This window comes from Salvelinus namaycush, chromosome 11 (genome assembly GCF_016432855.1).
Source record: "Salvelinus namaycush isolate Seneca chromosome 11, SaNama_1.0, whole genome shotgun sequence".
In the NCBI taxonomy this organism is placed as follows: Eukaryota; Metazoa; Chordata; class Actinopteri; order Salmoniformes; family Salmonidae; genus Salvelinus; species Salvelinus namaycush.
Window position 1 is genome coordinate 36443710 of NC_052317.1, and position 21244 is coordinate 36464953.

The following is a 21244-nucleotide window of genomic DNA, read 5'->3' on the forward strand; positions in this document are numbered from 1 at the left end:
CAAACCTTTTTGCACAGCTCGCATTGATGTGCCATCCTGGATGAACTGCACTACCTGAGCCACTTGTGTGGGTTGTAGACTCCGTCTCATGTACCACTAGAGTGAGAGCACCGCCAGCATTCAAAAGTGACCAAAACATCAGCCAGGAAGCATAGGAACTGAGAAGTGGTCTGTGGTCACCACCTGCAGAATCACTCCTTTTTTGGGGGTGTCTTGCTAATTGCCTATAATTTCCACCTTTTGTCTATTCCATTTGCACAACAGCATGAGAAATGTATTGTCAATCAGTGTTGCTTCCTAAGTGGAGTTTGATTTCACAGAAGTGTGATTGACTTGGAGTTACATTGTGTTGTTTAAGTGTTCCCTTTATTTTTTGAGCAGTGTAAATAAAAGGCCTTGAATGAGTGGTGTGTCTAAACTGTTGACTGGTACTTGCACCAGTCAGAAGTTTGGATACACCTACTCATTCCAAGGTTTTTCTTTATTTAACTTAAACAAATCAAAATATATTTTATATTTCAGATTCTTCAAAGTAGCCACCCTTGGCCTTGATGACAGCTTTGCACACTTTTGGCGTTCGCTAAACGAGCTTCATGAGGTGGTCATCTGGAATGCATTTCAATTAACAGTGTGCTTGTTAAAAGTGAATTTGTGGAATTTATTTCAAGGTTTTCATTTTTTATTTTTTATTTAACCTTTATTAAATAACTAGGCAAGTCAGTTAAGAACAAATTCCTTATTCACAATGGCAGCCTTCTTAATGCATTGAGAGAATACATTTGTTGTGTTGTGACAAGGTAGGGGTGATATACAGAAATAGCCCTATTTGGTAAAAGACCAAGTCCATATTATGGCAAGAACAGCTCAATAAGCAAAAAGAAACGACAGTCCATCATTACTTTAATACATGAAGGTCAGTCAATACAGAACATTTCAAGAAAAGTGAAAGTTTCTTGAAGTGCAGTCGCAAAACCCATCAAGCGCTGTGATGACTGAAGTGAGTGCTACGGGGCAATAGTTACCTTCGCTTTTGGGTACAGGAACAATGGTGGACATCTTGAAGCAAGTGGGGACAACAGACTGGGAAAGGGAGAGATTGGGTAGCAGTTTACTTGACACCCAGCGTTGTAACACTTTTGACACGGTCATAACCATGTCATTATATATCATAACAACTGACATAACTTGTCATAACATGTCATAATATGGTCAAACACTATCATGCCTATATATTTACACCTATTGTGACATATTTGCATTATTTTATGGCTGCTTATGACACAGACATAAGAGTTTCAAAACCCATATTTATTCACATGTGTTTTTTCCCTGCCTTTCATTTGAAGTTTTTTTCTTAAGTCCTTTGTTGTGCGGTAATTCATGTTTTACAGTCATATTTTTTTTAATCAAACATTAAATAACTTGTAGAAAATAGACTTATGTCAGTCATCAGTTAAAAAGAGGGTGTCTTGTCCTGCTCCTGAAATCTGCTCCTGCATACAACCCAGTCATCAAAAACAGAGCATTGGATTAGGTGAGTGTCGACATCAATTAACGTCAATTACAACGATAATTAAAATGGTAAAATTCAGAAAATGTTTTATAACACAAACATACTGTTGCCAAGGAAAGTAGGCTATGGGGTAATGAAATGTTTAGGTTTTCTGCGTTTGACACTCTTATGTAGGTGTCATAACCATCCATAAAATAACGCAATATAAACTAAGCAACAGAAAAAAAACTCCCTTTTTCAGGACCCTGTCTTTAAAAGATGATTGTAAAAATCCCAATAACTTCACAGATGTTCATTGTAAAGGGCTTATCCTTTCTCGGACACACGTACCGCTAGAGGAACCCCTCGACAACATTCCGCTGAAAAGGCAGCGCGGGAAATTCAAAAATATTTTTCCGAAATATGTAACTTTCACACGTTAATTAACAAGTCCAATACAGCAAATGAAAGATAAACATCTTGTTAATCTACCCATCGTGTCCGATTTAAAAAATGCTTTACAGTGAAAACACAACATATGATTATGTTAGACACCGCCAAGTCCAAAAAACACACAGCCATTTTCCCAGCCAAAGATAGGAGTCACAAAACGCAGAAATAGAGATAAAATGTAGCACTAACCTTGATCTTCATCAGATGACACTCATAGGACTTCATGTTACACAATACATGTATGGTTTGTTCGGTAAAGTTCATATTTATATCCAAAGATCTCAGTTTACATTGGCGCCATGTTCAGAAATGCCTCCAAAATATCTGGAGAAATTGCAGAGAGCCACATCAAATAACAGAAATACTCATCATAAACTTTGATTAAAGATACATGTTTTACATAGAATTAAAGATACACTTGTTCTTAATGCAACCACTGTGTCAGATTTCAAAAAAACTTTACGGAAAAAGCAAACCATGCAATAATCTGAGACGGCGCTCAGATAGAAACAACATTTCTCTGCCATGTTGGAGTCAACAGAAATACGAAATTACATTATAAATATTCCCTTACCTTTGATGATCTTCATCAGAATGCACTCCCAGGAATCCTAGTTCCACAATAAATTGTTGTTTTGTTCGATAATGTCCATTATTTATGTCCAAGTAGCTACTTTTGTTAGCACGTTTAGTACACATATCCAAACGCTCGTGCAGGTCCAGGCGAACTTCGGACGAAAACTTCAAAAGGTTATATTACAGTTCAAATAAACTTGTCACACTAAGTATAGAATCAATCTTTAGGATGTTGTTATCATAAAATGCAATAACGTTCCAACCGGAGAATTCCTTTGTGTCTACAGAAGTATTGGAACACAAGTCGATATCATGTGGAATGCGCATGACCAGGACCTGGCTCTCTGCCAGACCACTGACTTAAACAGCTCCCATCCGGCTCAACATCCCAATAGAAGCTTCATTCAACATTCTACAGACTGTTGACATCTAGTGGAAGCGGTAGGAAGTGCAAACAGATCATATCCCACTGGGATTTCAATAGGCGATGAGTTGAAAATCGACCAGCCTCAGAATTCCCACTTCCTGTTTGGATTTTTTCTCCGGTTTTGCTGCCATATGAGTTCTGTTATACTCACAGACATCTTCAAACAGTTTTATAAACGTCAGAGTGTTTTCTATTCGCTAGTAATAATAATATGCATATATTAGCATCTGGGACAGAGTAGGAGGCAGTTCACTATGGGCACGCTATTCATCCAAAAGTGAAAATGCTGCCCCCTATCATAAAGAGTTAATGATAAATAATTCACATTTCCTGATGCTGCCGGATTATTTTCCTGCTGTAGCAAACTTGGTCAAATTAAGATCCTACATCTGTGTGTGGTGTGTGTGTGTGTGTGTGTGTGTGTGTGTGTGTTGTGTGTGTGTGTGTGTGTGTGTGTGTGTGTGTGTGTGTGTGTGTGTGTGTGTGTGTGTGTGTGTGTGGTGTGTGTGTGTGTGTGTGTGTGTGTGTGAGAGAGAGAGTGTGCAGAGGAGGAGCACATAATATCTGCTGCAAAATGCCACAGCATTATGACTAAACCACATAATGTGGTGTATTTCTACTCTCATGCACAGAGAAGAAACAGCCTAGCAGCAACTTACTACATACACCAGAACACAAGTAGCAACCTGTGTGTGTGCGTGGTGTGTGTGTTCCGTTCTGTCTGGAGCCCAAGGGGGGAAGATGGAGACGGGAAGCGCAGCTGCGTCGCCACGAGCAACAAGCCCTTCAGTAACCCAGGGTTACCATCCAGCCACAGATTCCCTCCAGGGCTCCAGGCTGAAGAATCGACGGAACCTTGAGAGCCAAACAGCAGAGCTCTTACTGAGAGAATACACACTCAGGGGCATATGGGGCTCCTGGGGTCGCCAGAGCCAAGAACAAACTAGGAGACACTCTGATGCTTTGAAACACACAAACACACACAGACACACACACACACACACCCACACAGTCAGGAACAGAAAAACACACAGGTACACACACAGATACACAATGTGCTTTTTCAGGGGAAAAATAATAATGAGTTTCCCTTTTGCATGTTTGATTGACTCCTGCCAGCAGAGACAACATCAGCATGTGCTCCTTTCCTCTCATTAGTCTAAGAATCTGTCAAACAAACCGTGTTTGTGTATGTACAGTGCCTTCAGAAAGTATTCATACCCCTGACTTACTCCACATTTTGTTATGTTACAGCCTGAATTCAAAATGGATTAAATCGGTCCGGAGGCTCCGTGGACCGTGGATCGTCACCGGGAACTCCGGACCGTGGATCGCTGCCGGAGGAACCGGACCGTGTGTCGTTGCTGGGGACTCCGAACCGTAGATCGTCGCTGGGGACTCCGGACCGTAGATCGTCACCTGGGACTCCGGACCGTGGTTTGTCGCCGGAGGCTCCGGACTGGGAACCCTCGCAGGAGGCTCTGGACTGAGAACCCCCCAGTGGAGGCTATGGACTGCAGACGTCGCTGGAGGCCGGACTGCAGACCGTCGCTGGAGGCTCTGGACTGCAGACCGTCGCTGGAGGCTCTGGACTGCAGACCGTTGCTGGAGGCTCTGGACCGCAGACCGTTGCTGGAGGCTCTGGACCGCAGACTGTCGCTGGAGGTCTGGACCGCAGACCGTCGCTGGAAGCTCTGGACCTCAGACCGTCGCTGGATGCTCCGGACCGCGGACCGTCGCTGGAGGCTCCGGACCGCAGACCGTCGCTGGAGGTTCCGGACCATGGACCGTCTCAGGAGGTTCGGACGTGGACCGTCTCAGGAGGTTCCGGACCGTGGACCGTCTCAGGAGGTTCCGGACCGTGGACCGTCTCAGGAGATTCCGGACCGTGGACCGTCTCAGGAGGTTCCGGACCGTGGACCGTCTCAGGAGGTCCGGACCGTGGACCGTCTCAGGAGGTTCCGGACCGTGGACCGTCTCAGGAGGTTCCGGACCGTGGACCGTCTCAGGAGGTCCCGGACCGTGGACCGTCTCAGGAGGTTCCGGACCGTGGACCGTCGTTGGAGGTTCCGGACCGTGGGCCGTCGTTGGAGGTTCCGGACCGTGGACCGTCGTGGAGGTTCCGGACCGTGGACCGTCGTTGGAGGTTCCGGACTGGGACCGTCGCCGGAAGTTCCGGACTGTGAAATGTCGCGGAAGTTACGGAGTGGAAACGTCGCCGGAAGTTCCGTACTGGGAACGTCGCCGGAAGCTCTGGACTGGAACTGACGTCAAAAGCTCTGGACTGGGAACTGTCGCCGGAAGCTCTGGACTGGGAAATGTAGCCAGAAGCTCTGGACTGGGAACTGTCGCCGGAAGCTTGGTGTGTGGGGCCGGCACTGGTGGTAGGGCTGATGACACGCACCTCTGGGCGAGTGCGGGGAAGAGGCACAGGACGTTCTGGACTGTGGTGGCACACTGGAGGCCTGATGCGTGGGGCCGGTACAGGTGGCACCGGCTGGTGGCACGCACCTCAGGGCGAGTGCGAAGAGCAGGTACAGGACGTACTGGACTGGGGAGGCGCACTGAAGACCTGGTGCGTATAGCCGGCATCACTTGTACCGGAACTTTAACCTCTCTGGGATATGTGGGACGGTGGCGTCCCACTTGGCCAACATCTAGTGAAAATGCAGAGCGCCAAATTCAAATAAATTACTATAAAAATTTAACTTTCATGAAATCACACATTCAATATACCAAATAAAAGCTACACTTGTTGTGAATCCAGCCAACGTGTCAGATTTCAAAAATGCTTTACGGCGAAGGCAAACAATGCTATTATCTGAGGATAGCACCCCAGCTAACAATCACAGACCATCATATTTCAACACTCCCAGCGCGACACAAAACGCAGAAATAAAGATATAATTCATGCCTTACCTTTTTTTTTTAATATATTTTTTTTTTGCATTTTCCAATTAACAACATTCAAGACAAACGTGAAAAGATATTAGACAACAATAGGACAAAGTGACAATAACAGATGAGCATAACAAAGAAAGAAAAAATAAAACAAATTATAATTATATATACAGACATACAATAAAAAAAAAATTATGATGAGACATTGGATCATATGGTCACCTGCCGTAGGCTACATATTATACGTTACGTGTGAAACATTATATAAGGATAATATAGAGATTCATTCAATGTGATGGGGGGGAGATTCTCCATATAGTCAATAAAAGGTTGCCAAATTCTGTAAAATGTATTTAACTTATTCCTCAAGCGGTAAGTAATTTTCTCCAGTGGGATACAACTATTAACTTCTGATAGCCACATTGCAACTGGCAGGGGGAATCCATTTTCCATTTCAAGGCGATACATTTCTTGGCAATCGCTAGCAATATTTCTGTTAGCTTTATAGTATGGCTTTGCCTAAGATTGGTGTTAGTAAAGTTGCCCAGTAGACAGACCTCCGGGTCTAGAGGGAACATGCCTTACCTTTGACGAGCTTCTTCTGTTGGCACTCCAATATGTCTCATAAACATCATAAATGGTGCTTTTGTTCGATTAATTCCGTCGATATATATCCAAATGTCAATTTATTTGGCGCATTTGGCGCACTACAAAATATCTCAAAAGTTACCTGTAAGCTTTGTCCAAAGATTTCAAACTACTTTTGTAATACAACTTTAGCTATTTTTTTACGTGAATAATCGATAAATTTGAAGACGGGATGATCTGTGTTCAATACAGGATTAAAACCAACTGTAGCTAGCTTTCTGGTCACGTGCTTCTAACAAACAGGGCACTTCGAGTGACCCTCCTTCAAGATGGCCGTACTTCTTCATTACACAAAGGAAAAACCTCAACCAATTTCTAAAGACTGTTGACATCCAGTGGAAGCGGAAGGAACTGCAAGAAGGTCCCTTAGAAATCTGGTTTCCCATGAAACCTCATTGAAAAGAAGTGACCTCAAAAAAAAAATCTGAATGGTTTGTCCTCGGGTTTTGCCTGCTAAATAAGTTATATTATACTCACAGACATGATTCAAAAAGTTTTAGAAACTTCAGAGTGTTTTCTATCCAAATCTACTAATAATATGCATATCTTATCTTCGGGGATGAGTTGCTGCCAGTTTAATTGGGCATGCTTTTCATCCAAAATTCCGAATGCTGCCCCCTACCCAATAGAAGTTAATATAAGGAATTTGAAATGATTTGTACTTTACTTTTACTTTTGATACTTAAGTTTATTTAAAACTAAATACTTTTAGACTTTTACTTGTGTAGAATTTTACTGGGTGACTTTCACTTTTACTTGAGTCATTTTCTATGAAGGTTTCTTTACTTGTACTCAAGTATGACTATTGAGCACTTTTTCCACCACTGTATTGAGGACATGAAGTTCATTTCTTTGCCATTTGTTTTGCAGATTTACTTTAATGCCTTATTGCAAACCGGATGCATGTTTTTCAATAATTTATTCTGTACAAGGTTCCTTCTTTTCACTCTGTCATTTAGGTTATTACTGTGGAGTAACTACAATGTTGTAGATCCATCCTCAGTTTTCTCCTATCACAGCCATTAAACTATGTTACTGTTTTAAAGTTACCCTTGACCTCATGGTGCAATCCTGAGATGTTTCGCCTGTATTTTTGTAGTGACGGGGTTTATTGATACACCATCCAAAGTGTAATTAATAACGTCACCCTGCTCAATGGGATATTAATGTCTGCTTTTTTAATGTTTACCTATCTACCAATAGGTGCCCTTCTTTGCGAAGCATTGGAAAACCTGACTTAACCCTTGACTTATTACACATTTTGTTGTGTTACAGCCTGAATTCAAAATGGATGAAATAGATATATTTTCTTAAGCATCTACACACATACCCCACAACGACAAAGTGAAAACATGTTTTTCGAATTTTTAGCAAATTTATTGAAATTTAAATACAGAAATACCTAATTTACATACCATAAGTATTCACATCCCTTTGCTATGACACTCCAAATTGGCTCAGGTGCATCTAATTTCCTTTGATCATCCTTGAGATGTCACTAAAACTTAACTGGAGTCCAGCTGTGGCCATTTCAATGGTTTGGACATGATTTAGAAGAATCACACATCTACATAAGGTCCCACAGTTGACAGCGCATGTCCGAGCAGAAACTATACCATGAAGTCCAACTGTCCGTAGATCTCCAAGATATAATTGTGATGAGGCATATATCTGGGGAAGGGTATAAAACAATTTCTAGATTGTTGAAAGTTTACAAGAGAACAGTGGTCTCCATCATTGGGAAATGAAAAAAAAGGAACTACCCAGATTCTGCCTAGAGCTGGCCGTCCAATCAAACTGAGCAATCGGGCAAGAAGGACCTTGGTCAGGGAGGTGACCAAGAACCCAATGATCACTCTGACAGAACTACAGAGTTCCTTGACTGAGATGGGATAACCTGCCAGAAGGAAAACAGTCACTACAGTACTTTACCAATCTGGGCTATATGGGAGAGTGGCCAGATGAAAGCTACATCTGAGAAAAAGGCACATGACCGCACGCCTAGAGTTATAAAAATGCACATGAAAGACTCGGAGCATTAGGCAAAAGATTTTGAGGTCTGATGAAACAAAAATGTAACTATTAGGCCTGAATGCAAAGCGCTGTCTGGAGAAAACAACACACAGCTCATCATCCATCTAATACCATCCTATTGTGAAGCATGGTGGTGGCAGCATCATTCTATGGGGATGCTTTTCAGCGGCAAGGACAGGGAGACTGGTAAGATAGAGGGAACAAGGAAAGGAGCCAAATACAGGCAAATCCTTGACGAGAACCTGCATCCGAGTGCAAACAACATTAGACTGTTACGAAGATGTACGTTCCAACAGGACAATGACCCCAAGCATAGAGCCAAAGCATTGCTGGAATGACTTCAGAACAGGAATGTGAAAGTCCTTGAATGGCCCAGCCAAAGCCCAGACTTGAATCCCATTGGAAATCTGTGTAAAGACTTGAAGATTGCTGTTTACCGCCACTCCCTATGTAACTTAACAGAGCTTGAAAAAATCTGTAAGGAAGAATGGGAGAAAATCCCCAAACATACCCAAGATGACTCAAAGCTGATACAGACAGAGCCAAGATGACTCAAAGCTGATACAGACAGACCCAATATGACTCAAAGCTGTAATCGCCACCAAAGATGCTTTGACAAAGTATTCACTCAGGGGTGTGAATACTGATGAAAATGAGATATTTCTGAATTTAATTTTCAATGAATTTGCTACAATTTCTAAAAACATTTTTTCACTTTGTAACTATGGGATATTGTGTGAGATTGGTGAGAAACAAAAATATATTGAATCCATTTTGAAATCAGGCTGTAATAACAACTAAATGGAATTAGTCAAGGGGTATGAATACTTTCTGAAGGCACTGTATGTATGTGAGTGTGTTTGTACGTGTGTGTGTGTACATGTACAGTATGTGTGTGTGTACATATGAATGAGAGCCTAGAGTAGAGATGTGTTGTTGTTTGTCTCTGTCCCATCACTCTAAACAAGCCTCTGTTATTTCTCCCTTACTGACACAACTACACTCTTCCCTCTAATTCATGTCTGGTGATTGAGAACACTAACTACACAGCATCTATCAACAGTGTGTGTCTGTGTGTCCTCAGTATCTCCCTAAATGAGGCATGATAATCAGGCCCTAATTCTACTGATACTGCCCCTGTGTAAAAAAGCAAACAATATGGCAGCCATCTCTCAAAGAGAGTAGCTTCCTCTCCACCTCCTTTCCTCGTCTCCTCCCTTCATCTGTACTGAGGTGATAGAACGAGAGTAGCTTCCTCTCCACCGCCTTTCCTCGTCTCCTCCCCTTCATCTGTACTGAGGTGATAGAACGAGAGTAGCTCCTCTCCACCTTTTCCTCGTCTCTCCCCTTCATCTGTACTGAGGTGATAGAACGAGAGTAGCTTCCTCTCCACCTCCTTTCCTCGTCTCCTCCCCTTCATCTGTACTGAGGTGATAGAACGAGAGTAGCTTCCTCTCCACCTCCTTTCCTCGTCTCCTCCCCTTCATCTGTACTGAGGTGATAGAACGAGAGTAGCTTCCTCTCCACCTCCTTTCCTCGTCTCCTCCCCTTCATCTGTACTGAGGTGATAGAACGAGAGTAGCTTCCTCTCCACGCCTTTCCTCGTCTCCTCCCCTTCATCTTTACTGAGGTGATAGAACGAGAGTAGCTTCCTCTCCACCTCTTTCCTCGTCTCCTCCCCTTCATCTGTACTGAGGTGTGATAGAAGAGAGTAGCTTCCTCTCCACCTCCTTTCCTCGTCTCCTCCCCTTCATCTGTACTGAGGTGATAGAACGAGAGCAGCTTCCTCTCCATCCTTTCCTCGTCTCCTCCCCTTCATCTGTACTGAGGTGATAGAACGAGAGTAGCTTCCTCTCCACCTCCTTTCCTCGTCTCCTCCCCTCATCTGTACTGAGGTGATAGAACGAGAGCAGCTTCCTCTCCACCTCCTTTCCTCGTCTCCTCCCCTTCATCTGTACTGAGGTGATAGAACGAGAGCAGCTTCCTCTCCACCTCCTTTCCTCGTCTCCTCCCCTTCATCTGTACTGAGGTGATAGAACGAGAGCGGTGAAAGGCAACTCTCTGTAGACATCCTTCACATTGTTTCACCTATCCTGTGTTTTCATATCAGTCAGGTGAAGGAGAGAATGATATGTATTCTGTCTTTAGATATTACATTTACCCACATTTTCTCACACTATCTCTCTCTCTGTACATCTCCCTCGCTGTTGCTTTTTTTAATTTTAATTTTATTTAACCAGGCAAGCCAGTTAAGAACAAATTCTTGTTTACTGAATGTGTGTGTAGCCTTTAAGCTCTGTAAGTACATTTAATGAAATAATTAAAACTCAACAATCTCTACAGAGCAGAGAATCAAAACAATGAGACACTATTCCTGCCAATTGACTTTCTGTGTTCATGTTTAAATTGTTGCCATAAAGCATAATCACACTTCAGTCAATGAACACAATAAATCAAGCTGGAAGCGTTCGCTGTCTCTGTATCCCTCTCTGTATCCCCCCTCTTTCTCTCTCTGTCTCACTGTAGGAGAGTAATTATCTCTTCCACTGCACTCCTGCTTGTAAAACACCACAACTACAGATCGTCTAACACAGTCTGTTAGGACTCCTCTCTACTGTAATGTACAGCATATAATCCCTGGTTTAGTGAGGAGGGATGACGACAGGAGGATTCGATTGGCCTTTGGGAAGAAGATATGAGGAGTAGGGGAGAGAAGAGCATGTGTGGTAGAAGTACAGTTAAGAGTGAGGGAGGCAGAAGGAAATGAGTGAGTTCTGGTGAAAAAGGGGCAGGTGTGGTAAGGAATAGGGTCAGAGCTAGGGAGCAGTAATGGTGGTAGACACATGGTTAGATATCTAGGGAGAGAGAGGGGCATGTGGGTGGAGGCAGGGACTGGGGAAATACAGGACAGTGTAGAGAGGCAGTGGTGACTGGTCTCTCTGTGGCTGTGGGGACCACTGCGGTATAAGGCAGGTGCAGGCTTGCCTTGAACTGCTCTGTCTGGTTATTGAGGACAGGACAGCTTAGCCACCTGCCTTGTAGGCTTTGGCTTAAAAAAGAGATACACACTGCTGTGCACATCTCTTCTTTCTCCCCTCTCATCTTCTCTTGTCCTCTTTCATCCTCTCTCATCCTCTCTTGTCCTCTTTCATCCTCTCTCATCCTCTCTCGTAATCTTTCATCCTCTCTCATCCTCTCTCGTAATCTTTCATCCTCTCTCATCCTCTCTCGTAATCTTTCATCCTCTCTCGTCCCCCTTCTCATCTCTTCTCCTCTATCTGCTCTTCTCCTCTCCTCTCCACTCCTATACTCCACTCCTGTCCTCCTCTCCTTCTCTATTTACTTCTGACATCACCTCACTGTGAAGCACATTAACGATACATGGAGTGGTATGATTATGGAAATGGAACTCTCTTCATCTCTGTTTTTGCTCTTTCCCACCTTTATTTCTCTCCCACTTCTCTCTCCCATCCATCTCCCTCCCACCTATCTCTGTCTCCTACCTCTTTCTCCCTCTCTTCCACCTCTTTCTCTCTCTCCCACCTCTTTCTTGCTCTCCAACCTCTTCTCTCCATCTCTCTCTCTCTCCCCCCTCTTTCTCTCTATCCCTCACTCTCTCCCACCTATCTCTCTATCTCTATATCTATCTCTCTCCATTTATATCCCACTCATCTCTGTTGCCTACCTCGTTATCCCTCTCTCCCACCTCTTTCTCTCTGTCCAACCTCTTTCTCTCTATCCCTCACTCGCTCTCTCTCCAACCCATCTCTCTCTCCCACCTCTCTTCTCCCACCTCTCTCTATCACACCTCTCTCTCTTCCAACCCTCTCTTTCCCTATTTCTCTCAAACACAGGGCATTATAGCGGTATAGTACACAACCTCAACACTAGAGACATGAGCATCAACACAACATCTGATGACACGGCCACAGAAAGTTATGACATCACCCACATATTAATTGGCATAGGGGGTTGCAGGAGAGAGAGGCATATAGCTGAAAGAGTGAGAGCCCAATAGAGAGAGAGGGGAAGACGAGAGAAAATAGAGAGCCAAGAAGAGAGGGGTAGATGTAAAAAGAAAGAGAGAGGGTAGATGTAGAGAGAGAGGGGGGGATAGATATAGAAAGAGAGAGACAGGGATAGATAGAAAGAGAGAGAGAGAGGGGTAGATGTAGATAGAGAGAGAGGGGGATAAGATATAGAAGAGAGAGAGAGATAGATATAGAAAGAGAGCGAGAGGGGGATAGATATAGAAACATATAGAGATGTAGATGTACATAGAGAGATAGGGGTTGATATAGAAATATAGAGGGGTAGATATAGAAAGATAGAGAGAGGGTAGATGCATATAGAAAGCGAGTGGGGTAGATACATATAGAAATATAAAGGGGTAGATATAGAAAGATAGAGAGAGGGGTAGATAAATATAGAAAGAGAGAGGGTAGATATAGAAAGAAAGAGAGAGGGGTAGACGAGAAAGAAAGAGAGAGGGGTAGATATAGAAAGAGAGAGGGGGTAGATAGAGAAAGAAAAAGGGGGGTGGATAGAGAAAGAAGAAGAGAGGGGTAGATATAGAAAGATAGAGAGAGGAGTAGACAGAGAAAGAGAGAGGGGTAGATATAGAAGAGAGAGAGGGTAGTGATAGAGAAAGAAAGAGGGGGGTGGATAGAGAAAGAAAGAGAGAGGGGTAGATATAGAAAGATAGAGAGAGAGGGATGATATAGAAAGATAGAGAGATAGGGTAGATATCGAAAGAAAGAGAGAGGGGTAGATATCGAAAGAGAGAAGGGTATATATAGAAAGAGAGATGGAAGATATAGAAAGTTAGAGGGGGATAGATGTAGAAAGAGAGAGAGAGGGGTAGATATAGAAAGAAAGAAGAAGAAGAAAGAAAGAAGAAGAAAGAGAAGAAAGAAAGAAAGAAAGAAAGAAAGAAAGAAAGAAAGAGAGGGTAGATATGGAAAGATAGAGGGGGTAGATTAGAAAGAAAGAGGGGGGGTATATATAGAAAGAAAGAGGGGGGGTAGATATAGAAAGTTAGAGGGGGTAGATATAGAAAGATAGAGAGGGAAATAGATGTAGAAAGAGGAGAGAGGGGTAGATATGAAAGAAAAGGAGAGGGGATTATATAGAAAGAAAGAAAGAAAGAAAGGCAGAAGAAAGAAGAAAGAAAGAAAGAAGAAGAGAGAGAGAGAAAGAAAGAAAGAAAGAAAGAAAGAAAGAAAGAAAGAAAGAAAGAAAGAAAAAGAAAGAAAGAAGAAAGAAAGAAAGAAAAGAAAGAAGAAGAGGGTAGATGTAGAAAGAGAGGGGGTAGGTATAGCAAGAGAAAGAGAGGAGTAGATGTAGATAGAGAGAAGGGGGAGATATGGAAAGAAAGAGAGAGGGGATGGAATAGATAGAGGGGGAACGGGGTAGATATAGATAGAGAGAGGGGAAGATATAAAAAGAGACAGTTGTAGACAGAAGGATAGAGGAGGGGTAGATATAGAAAGATAGAGTTGGGGAGATATAGAAAGATAGTGGGGGATAGATACAGAAAGAGAGAGAGGGGTAGAGTGGGGGTAGATATAGAAAGAGAGATGGGGTAATATAATAGAGAAGAGAGGGGGGTAGACAAGAAATAAACTGGGGGGAAGATACAGAAAGGGGGGTAAATATGGAAAGAAAGAGAGGGGTAGATACACTAAGAGAAAGCGTGGTAGATGTAGAAGGAAAGAGAGCGGTGTAGATATGTAACGAAAAAGAGAGGTGTAGATATAGAAAGAGAGGTGGGGGGTAGATATACATTAAAGATAGAGAGGAGTTAGATACAGAAAGAAAGAGATAGGGGTGGATATAGAAGAAAGAGAGAGGGTAGACATAGAAGAGAGAGGTAGATATAGATATAGAGAGGGGGTAGATATGAAATAGATAGGGGGTAGATAATGAACGATAGAGGGGGTAGATATAGAAGAGACGAGAGTGTCATGTATATAAAGAAAGAGAGAGAGGGGGATGATATAGAAAGAAGAGAGCGGGTAAGACAGAGAAAGAAAGGGGGGTAGATTATAAAAGAGAGAGGGTAGACATAGAAGACAAAGGGGTGGTAGATATAGAAAGATAGAGAGAAGTAGTAATAGATAGAGAGAAATATAGAAAGAAAGAGAGAAAGAGAGAAGAAAGAAGAAAAAAGGAAGAAAGAGAGAGAGAGAAAGAATGAAAGAAAGAACGAAATAACGAAAGAAAGAATGAAAGAAAGAACGAAAGAACGAACGAAAGAACGAAAGAACGAAAGAAAGAAAAGAGGGGTAGATACAGAAATAGCGAGATTGGTAGATATAGAAAGAAAGAGAGAGGGGTAGATATGGAAAGATAGAGTTGTAGATATATAAAGAAAGAGAGTGTGGTAGATATAGAAAGATAGAGTTTGTAGATATAGAAAGAAAGAGGGGGGTATATATAGAAAGAGAGAGTTGTAGATCTATAAAGAGAGAGAGAGGAGTAGATAGAGATAGAGGAGGGGGGGGTAGATATGGAATAAAGAGAGAGGGGTACATATAAAATAGTGGAGGTGGTAGATGTAGAAAGAGAGAGGGGGTAGATATAGAAAGATAGAGTTGTAGATATAGAAAGAGAGAGAGGGGTAAATATAGAAGAAAGAGAGTGTGGTAGATATAGAAAGATAGAGTTGTAGATATAGAAAGAAGAGGGGGTATATATAGAAAGAGAGAGTTGTAGATCTATAAAGAGAGAGAGGAGTAGATAGAGATAGAGAGAGGGGGGTAGATATGGAAATAAAGAGAGAGGGGTACATATAAAAATAGTGAGAGAGGTAGATGTAGAAAGAGAGAGGGGCGTATATATAGAAAGATAGAGTTTTTTATTTTATTTTTTATTTCACCTTTATTAACCAGGTAGGCTAGTTGAGAACAAGTTCTCATTTACAACTGCGACCTGGCCAAGATAAAGATAGCCGTGTGAACAGACAACAACACAGAGTTACACATGGAGTAAACAATAACAGTCAATACACAGTAGGGGAAAAAATGAGTCTATATACATTGTGTGCAAAAGGCATGAGCAGGTAGGCAATAAGGCCATAGGAGCGAATAAATACAATTTAGCAGATTAACACTGGAGTGATAAATCATCAGATGATCATGTGCAAGTACAGATACTGGTGTGCAAAAGAGCAGAAAAGTAAATAATAAAAATAGTAAGGGGATGAGGTAGGTAATGGGTGGGCTGTTTACAGATGGACTATGTATAGCTGCAGCAATCGGTTAGCTGCTCAGATAGCAGATTTTAAAGTTGGTGAGGGAAATAAAAGTCTCCAACTTCAGCGATTTTTGCAATTCGTTCCAGTCACTGCAGCAGAGAACTGGAAGGAAAGGCGGCCAAATGGAGTGTTGGTTTTGGGATGATCGTGAGATATACCTGCTGGAGCGCGTGCTACGGGTGGGTGTTGTTCTCGTGACCAGTGAACTGAGATAAGGCGGAGCTTTACCTAGCATGGACTTATAGATGACCTGGAGCCAGTGGGTCTGGCGACGAATATGTAGCGAGGGCCAGCGACTAGAGCATACAGGTCGCATGTGGGTGGTATAAGTGTTTTAGTAACAAAACGGATGGCACTATGATAAACTGCATCTAGTTTGCTGAGTAGAGTATTGGAAGCTATTTTGTAGATGACATCGCCGAAGTCGAGGATTGGTAGGATAGTCAGTTTTACTAGGGTAAGTTTGGCGGCGTGAGTGAAGGAGGCTTTGTTGCGAATAGAAGCCGATTCTTGATTTGATTTTGGATTGGAGATGTTTAATATGAGTCTGGAAGGAGAGTTACGTCTAGCAGACACCTAGGTATTTATAGATGTCCACATATTCTAGGTCGAAGACCGTCAGGGTGGTGATGCTGTCGGGCGGGTGGGTGGGCAGGCAGCGAACGGGTTGAAAGCATGCATTTGGTTTTTACTAGCGTTTTAAGAGCAGTTGAGGCCTACGAGGAGAAGTGCTTGTATGCATTGAAGCTCGTTTGGAGGTTAGATAGCAAAGTGGTACCAAGGAAGGGCCAGAATTATACCGAATGGTGTCCGTCTGCTAGAGGTGATCAGGGAAATCCCGGGCAGCAGAGAGACATCATTGATATATACAGAGAAAATAGTCGGCCCCGGAATTGAACCCTGTGGTACCCCCATAGAGACTGCCATGAGGACCGGACAACATGCCCTCCAGTTTGACGACACTTGAACTCTGTCTGCAAAGTGGTGTTGGTGACCAGGGCAAAGGCATGTCATCAGAAAAACCAAGGCTAGAGTCTGCCGTACGAATATGGTGATTGCAGAGTCGAAAGCTTTGGCCAGGTCGATGATAGAGACGTGCTGCACAGTAACTGCTTTTTATCGATGGTGGGTTATGATATCGTTTAGTACCTTGAGGTGGCTGGTGGCCCGGTGACCGAGCTCGAAAAACGGATTGCACAGGGAGAAGGTACTTTGGAATTCGAGATGGTCAGTGATCTGTTTATTAACTTGGCTTTTCGAGAGACCTTACGTAGGTCAGGGCAGGATTGATATAGATCTGTAACAGTTGGTCCAGGGGTCTCCCGCCTTTGAAGAGGGGATGACCGCGGCAGCTTTCCAATCCTGGGATCTCAGACGATATGAAAGAGAGGTGAACGCTGGTATAGGGGTTTCGAGAGAGAGGGTAAATATAGAAAAGCAAGAGAGTGTGGTGTTGAGTATAGAAAGAAAGGAGAGGCGGTAATATAGAAAGAGAGAGGGGGTGGATTGGGAAAGAAAGAGAAGGGGTACATCATAGAAATAGTGAGACGGGTAGATGTAGAAAGAGGAAGAGAGTGGGGTAGTAGAGATAGAAGGAGAGGGAGGATGGATAGAGAAAGAATGAGAGAGGAGGGGGTAAATATGGAAAGAATAGAGAGAGGGGTAGATATAGAAAGAAGAGGGGTGATGTAGGCAGTAGATAGATAGAGGGGGTTTGGATATAGAAAGAAGGAAGAGAGGGTAGGTATATAAAGAAGTAGAGGGACATACTCCGTTTGTTGGACTCAAATTGGTCATTAGAACTTTTATTTTTGTTAGAATCTTTTTATAGATTTTTTTAGACTTTTAGAATTTTTAGAAAGTTTGATTTTTATTCGTTTTAGAAATATTTCTTTTTTTTTTAGATTTTAGAAATATTTTCTTTATTGTTGTAATAGTAGAATCTTTTTTTTAGAACTTAGAAGTTTTTGTTTCTTTTTTTTTTTATTTTCATTTTATTTTATTCTTTTCTAGAATTTTTTTTTTCTAGTTTTTTTGTTTTTTTTTTTTTTAGAATCTTTTTTTTTTTTAGTAAGAACTTTTAACCTTTTCAGCCTAGATTTTTTTTCCCTGTTTTTTTTTTTTTTTTTTTTTTTTCTTTTTTTTTTTTTAGTTTTCTTTGTTTTTTTTTAGATTTTTAGAAATTTTGTTTAGAATTAGAAATTAGTTTTTAGTTTTGGCTTTCATCATATATTTTTTTCGAATTTTTTTTTTTTTTTTTTTATAGATTTTAGAATTTGTTTGGTAGGGTTGATGGTTAGTAGAAAGAATTTTATCAAGCAGAACTGTAGGGTGCCAACTTCTCCACTAGACAAGTCAGATTGGTACATGTACACAGCATACCCAAAGGATTTCAATTTGTCAGTTGTACGTGATGTATCTCCTCACATGTTCCGGTCCCAGTGTGTAAGATGATGAATTCTACATTCTACCTTTCTGTTTTTTGTTTTAAGAAAACAAACGAGTACCCTCCCTTGGTTGAGTTGTAGTTTTTTTCTTTTTTTTTTTTTGTTTTTCTTTTTTTCTTTTTTTTTTTTTTGGCCCTGCATTTATAAATGAGTGATTGAATTCCAGAGGTCGAGCCAATTTATCAGTGAGAATGCGCTCTAGGAAGGATTAGAATCTTTTATTATTTTTTTTTTTTTTCTCCATTTTTTTATTTTTTTGTTTTTTTTTGTCTTATTTGTGGCGTTATATAGTCCTTTGTTTTTTTGTTTTGCGTTTAGATTTTTTTGTGTATGGCATAGTTTTTGAAATATTTCATTTTTACCCCTAGAGGTAGGAGAATAAGTATTTAAAATATAGTCTTACATTCTATATTCACTGTATAGACATTGTTTTGTCTCTCTTTTTTTTACACTATCGTGTTTTCTTTTAGATTTTATTTTAGATCCCTTTTTGTAGATGTTTTTAGGTTCTTTATTTTTTTTTTTTTTTCTTTATTTTTGTCTGCTATTTTTTTATTTTTTCTTAGATTCTTAGATTGTACTCTTCTGTTTATTTTAGAATTTGCTTCTCTATAAGTATTTATTCTTCCTAGCTTTAACATATTGTTTTTGTTTGTTTATTTTTTTTTTGGTTCGTTTCATTTAGTTTATTCGACAACCTTCTCTTTTTGTTTTTTTTTTGTTTCGTTCTTGTTTAGACTATTCTGTTATCTTACTTTTCATTTGCTAAGATGTTTTTTCCTGAGGTTTCCTTTTATGAATATGAAGACGAGGGGAAAGGGGAGGCGAGGAGAGACGGTGCGTGGGGGCTGGTCGACCGGGGCGCGCGGGGCCAGAGGGCGGAGGAGGTTGGGGGGCGGGGGAGAGGGGCGGCGGACGAGGGGTGCCGGGGAGGAGTCTAGAAAGGGGGGTTGGCTTTTTTTTTCTGGGTGGGGTTGGATGCTGAGGTTTTCGCCGGACGCGAGATTAGGTTGTGTGAGGTGGGTTATGTCTTTCCTCCTTCTAGTGGTGTGAGAAGGAGGGGGGGCAGGAGGGGCCGAGGGGGAGAAGGGTAGAAACGGGGGTGGGTATCAAGGGCACTGTCGAAGGTTGACGCGACCGAGTGAGAGAGTGACTACGAGAGAGGGTGAGGGAATGGGCGGCACATGGTATTTGGTGTGAGGGGCGTGGCGGAGTGTTGGAGGTTAGGCTGTTTGGGGTTTCTTTTCTCGTGTAGGCGTCGTTAGAAGTTCACGTTCAGATCTTGTAGAATTTAAAATTCTAGCTTTTTTGTTTTTTAGAATTTTTTTTTCTAGATATATGTAGGAATGTAATTGATAGATAGGCTGTTTCTATATTCCTTTCATTTTCTCTGTTTAGTTTTCTTTTTTTGTTGATTTTGGAATTGGTATTTTGTTCGCTCTATTTTGGTCGGCATATAGAATTATGCTTTTAGAAACTTTATGGACCATTACATTTTTTTGTGTCTATCTTAGAACTCTTCTTTTTCTCTCATTTTTTTTCTATATATTTTTTTAGGTTCTCTAGAAATAGAGAGATAGGGGATACAGATAGAGAGCGAGACGGGTAGACTGTAGATAAGAGACGAGGAGGTAGATTTAGAAAGGTATAGGGGGGTTCGATAGACAATATAGAGGGGGTACTATTAGAAGACAAAAGGGGGAGATAGCACTATAGAAGCAAGAGAGAGGGGAGACATGGAAAAGTGAGAGTAAGGGTAGATATAGACTAGAGGAGTGGTATATAGAAAGAGACCGAGAGGGGTAGACATGGACAAGAGAGAGGGAAGTAGATATAGATAGAGAGAGAAGTGGTGTAGAATATAGAAATGACGGAGGGAGAGGCGGCTAGAACATGGACAGAGAGAGAAGGGTAGAGATAAGATATAGAGAAGAGAGTGGGTAGATATAGAAAAGATGAAAGGTGGGTAGATATAGATAGAGAGTGGGGTAGATAAAGAAAGAGAGTGAGCTAGATAAAGAAAGGTTTTAGGGGAGTATGATCTAGGAACGATGGAGGGGGTTAGATATAGAAAGAGAAAGGGGGTTAGAAAGAATAGAGTGGGGGTAGATATAGAAAGAAAGAGGGGTGGTAGATATAGGAAAAAGAGAGAGGGTTAGACATAGAAGAAAGAGATGGGTTTAGATTATAGAAAGAGAGAGGGGGATAGATATAGAAAGAGAGGGGGGGGGTAGATATAGAAAACAGGAAGGGGTAGAAATAGAAGAAGAGATGGGTTTAGATATAGAAAGAGAGAGGGGGATAGATATAGAAGAGAGAGGGGGATAGATATAGGGAAAAAGAGAGAGGGGTAGACATAGAAAGAGAGCGATGGGTTTAGATTATAGAGTTAGAGATATAGAAAGAAAGAGAGAGGGGGATAGAAATGGAAAGAAATAGGGGGTAGATAATAGAAACAGTAGAGAGGGGAGAATGGAAGATAAGGGTGTTGTAGATATAGAAAGAGAGAGTGGTAGAAATAGGAGATGGGGAGAGGTAGATATAGAAATATAGAGTGGGGATAGGTATAGAAAGAGGAGAGAGGCGGGTGTATGATAAACAGTGCCCTCGGAAAGTATACAGACTCCCCTTGACTTTTTAAACATTTGTACGTACAGACTTTTTCTAAAGGCATTATATATATTTTTTCCTAAGCAATCAGACACAATACGCATAATGAAAAACGCATTAAGAACTGTTTTATTTTTATTTTGGCAATTATTATATTATTATTTAAAATGCATTATTTACCTATGTATTCAGACCCTTTGCCTTGAGACTCGAAATTGAGATCAGAAGCATCTTAGTTTCCATTGATGAATCCTTGAGATGTTTCTCCATCTTGATTGGAGTCAACCCTGTGGTAAATTAAATTGCTTGGACCATGATTTGAAAGTATACAGTAACAGGGCCATGTCAGAGCAAAACAGCCATGAGGTCGAGGAATTGTCCATAGAGCTACGAGACTG